Here is a 4397-nt window from a genome sequence, read left to right as displayed (position 1 = left end):
TGGGGCCAATAATCAGCCAGTTATGCCCGGAACTACATACCGCTACGGAAGGATATTGCCTGTGTACGACTTGTACTTTTGGCAGTGCTGCAAGGTACTTGTGAGATGGAGTATAACACCGAACAGTCCTCCAGCACTGCAAGCTCCTCAATGATGAAGCAGCATTTGTGTTCCTACAGGCGTCAAGGACAGCTTATGAAACATTGCACGATATGACTCAATAAAGGTCCACATGCCAGCAAAATGTCCTTGCACAATGTCCTCCCACAATCCACAGCATTAAAGAAAAGAGGACTAGATGCCCTGACAGTTTGAATCAATGGATCTTGGTTCTTCAGCTAGAGAACACCTTAATTCATTTAGATATATACAAATTGATTGTGTGGAAAAATCATTGCTATGAATGAGGTACTACCTGGTATTGATGCAGAGGACCATAATTTAAAATCATTTTTCTATGAATCCATGTGCACTAAAGTGAATACCATAGCACCGTGAAACCTTCTGCTTCAGAGAAGAAAAAAAGAAAAAAAGAACATAGTCAAGCTAAAGTGATAAATGAGTGTTTTAACGTGCCTTCTTTAGAAACAATTAGAAAATGACATAAACAGTTTCTTCCATGAGTGCACCCATCAGCTCTTGACGACTTGGAAATACTCTATAGCTTCAAAAGGAGGCACCCCCATACTGGTTGTACCCGAGTCCTTCCTATACCTGAGAGGATTAAAGGGGCCCTGAAAGACTTTTCTAACTCAACGTAGAATGACCTCACTATTAAATTACATTTCCTCAATGTGAAAATTTTTTTTCCAGATCCTTCAAGTACATGCGAAGTTAGACGTAGTAATAGCACCGATGAGTGGCTTTCTCTCTCTCTTTTTTTTTTTTGTCTTCCCTAGTGCCTTGCAAAAAATTGAGTGCCTTGGTGGCAAAAGTGCTCGATGTAGCATCCCAAAACAGCCACGTTAGACAACACTACTCAACACGCACAGCTATGCAACTGTTGTTTGTAGACAGGCCGAGCAAAGATGAAGATTGCGGACATATATACAGGGTGTTTCAGCGAACACTTTCAAAAATTCTTAAAGCTTGCCTGTGGGAGATAGCACAATTCTAGTTCCTGAGCTGGTCTACTCGAAGAGGCAGACATTACTTGCACAAGAAATTGAACTGCATAATCGAATAATTAACAGAAACTCATTACTTAAGTTTTAACTAATTGCTTGATGGCCCATATTGCAATTTACAAATTGTAGCCAAGGAGTTCTCAAGGCGGATCCACTTGGAACGAATTCTTGTGATGACACCAGTTTCGAGATATTAATTCCCGAACTTTGCGAAGAAATGCATTGGCGTTCCAGTTAATTTTGTGCATCAATGCATAAAGCGACATTTTGTTAAGAACCTAACTGGAACGCCGATGCATTTCTTCGCAAAGTTCGGGAATTAATATCTCGAAACTGGTGTCATCCCGAGAATTCGTTCTAAGTGGATCCGCCTTGTGAACTCCACAGCTACAATTTGTAAATTACAATATGGGCCATCAGGCAATTAGGTAAAAACTTAATGAATTTCTGTTAATTATTTGATTATGCAGTTCAATTTTTTGTGCAAGTAATGTCCGCCTCTTCGAGTAGACCAGCTAATTAACTAGAATTGGGCTATCTGCCACAGGCAACCTTAAATAAATTTTGAAAGTGTTCACTGAAACACCCTGTATATATTTCATTTATTTAACTAAAAATGAGCAATTATAGTATCAGTACTGGGAATGTTGACACGATCACAAAAGCAGCCAATAGCTGTTTATGGGCCCAGCTAATGAGATAACGCGGCATGATGACATAGTGGAGGTGAGAGCAAGCAATTTTTGGGAGATTTTCACATGACATTAAAAATTCCCCGCTGGCCATATTGCAATGGTATTTGGTTCACATGTCCACAGGAGCCTCTTCAACAGATTAGCAACGTTTCTTTTCTATGTTCAAGATGTGTTACAGCGCCCCTTTAACACTTAATAAAAATATGAATGGAACTAAAGTGTCCTCCATCTGACTGTAGCATGAAACTTAAAAAGAAATCTATACAGAAATCTAAACAGAGTTTCGCAGTTGACAAAAAAATCACCTTGGTCTGGGATAAAAATCATATATCATCACCTGTGCCGGTGCACTTAAGTACACACGTCTTAAAACGCCTCCCACTAGGCCCCTAAGAAAACTTTGCTTAAACACAGGAACATTTCAAGATCCGTCTGGGGAGCATTTCACCGCAATTATTTTAAGAACTGGTTCATAATTAGAGGAGATGGAAGTAACTGAAATCTGAGGTTACCATGATGCTAGGAGGCAAGCTTTACTGCTAACATAAGCACCTCCCTTTACCTCTACTAGTGTCTGCAAGTGCCATTTCTTTCTAGCCTTCTCCGATACCCTAGACGAGAAAAGATATCACATATATAAATCACATGCCCGCAGGTTCCTTTTTTTCCCCTTGTTTGCCGTGTTTTTATAAGAAGGATCCACCACTTAAACACAAAAATTAAATTATGTGGTTTTACGTGCTAAAACCACGATCTGATTATGAGGCACGCCGTAGTGGGGGACTCCGGAAATTTAGACCATCTGGGGTGCTTTAACGTGCACCTAAATCTAATCACATGGGTGTTTTCGCATTTCGCCCCCATTGAAATGCGGCCGCTGTGGCCGGGATTCGATCCCGCGACCTCGTGCTCAGCAGCCTAACAGAAGGTTCCACCACTGTCAGAAATGGCACCGACTCCAATGTCATCGTCCCTGCCGATAGCTTCATGGTGTGGAAAGTACAGCCAGTCTGGTAGCATAAAGCTGATTTTCAGAAGTCAGCTTTGTCGCAGTACAACAATGTTATGCTATCAAATATATACAATGTATTGCAGTGAAGCATACCAAGAGTGGAAAGGGGCCACTGTCCAAATAATCATAAATGATACATGCACGCGCCTGTTGTAGTACGAGCGCTGAGACCCCAAATAAGTGTACTGGCGGCATTCAGAGCAATTTCGGACATCACTGTGGAAATTTGAACTTGGGGCCCTCGGGGCAGCAAAAGTAAGAGATTTTTTTTTTTTTCAGACTATACAATTTTTCGGACATTTTTGCGGTCCCTAGGGAGTCCAAACAACCGAATACCGAGTGTAATTGGTGAGGCCTTTATATGTGTGATCTTGATTCCCTACCTAAATGCGGGGCCCTTTCCAGAGGAAGGGCACACAAGCTTTCATTAAACATTTGAGCTGTTTTCGTGATGTGGAATGGTTTCATAGTTTGCTGAATAAATGTCACTACGCTACCAATCCACCATCTTTGCTTGTTAACAATGCCCGAACCTGGTGAGGGGCCATTCACCTAACAAGAATGTTCATTTAGGCAGCAGTATACTTGAAGGAGACTGTGATGATGTGGATAGTGGCGTGTGGCGGTGACTACAAGAAGAAAAGTGCTGATGGTGATAACAGAAGACGGTACCACGTGCCACGAACAAAGAAGCAGCACGAGAGTACGCAGAGCGTGAGAGCGAGCGGCAGCCTCGAACGTCAGCTCGCAGAACGGCGGTTCAAGGCTCGGGTACCGGCGACCGGGTGTCCTGCTACCGTGCGGACCCGGGTGGAGATCCCGCTCGTGGCTGGGCTCTTCTACGCACAGCGGCCTGCTGCTCTAGTGGCCTGGTGTAGTGCTTCCTGCTGGGACCGGACGCGTGAGCTAGCTGCCTGCTGAGCGAGCCCGAGGACTGGCGACCGGGTGTCCTGCTACCGTGCGGACCTGGTCGTAGATCTGGCTCGTGGCTCTGCTCTCCTGTGCACCAGCGGCCTGCTGTCATAGCGGCCTGGTGCAGTGCTTCCTGCTGGCCACCAGGGCACCTGAGCTACCTGTCCGCCGACCGAGCCCGCCGTTCTAGTGGCCGAGGCGTTGCAGGTCAGACGTTACCGGCCAGTTACAGCAGTGGCCTGGTGCTCTACTGGCCTGCTGTTTCCCTGCTTCCATGTCGCGACAAGGTGCGGCGTGGTGGTGACGGCGTAGGACATGGCCGTCGCAACATCGCACCAGTTGAGCTGGTGCCCGACAGCAGCTACGTAGCCACAACGACCACTGTCACGGGCACCGCAATGACGATGCACACGGCGAGTGGTGACGCACGAGTACTAGGCACATGTTTATATGGAAGGACGACCGACTTCTGAGTCCGCATAGATGTAAACTGTCTGTATCGTGTTAGCATGTGTATATAAAGTCTGTGCTTCATGTAAAAAGCTCCCGAGTGCCGTGACATTATTAAAAGGATCCTGGGCCCAACGGAAACACCGGCAAGTTAGTAGTTTTCCATCACAGAGACCAACAAGATTACTGGCCTAACATTCA

Source organism: Dermacentor silvarum, chromosome 5, assembly GCF_013339745.2.
Source record: "Dermacentor silvarum isolate Dsil-2018 chromosome 5, BIME_Dsil_1.4, whole genome shotgun sequence".
NCBI classification, from domain to species: domain Eukaryota; kingdom Metazoa; phylum Arthropoda; class Arachnida; order Ixodida; family Ixodidae; genus Dermacentor; species Dermacentor silvarum.
Note: the sequence above shows the minus strand (reverse complement) of the source record.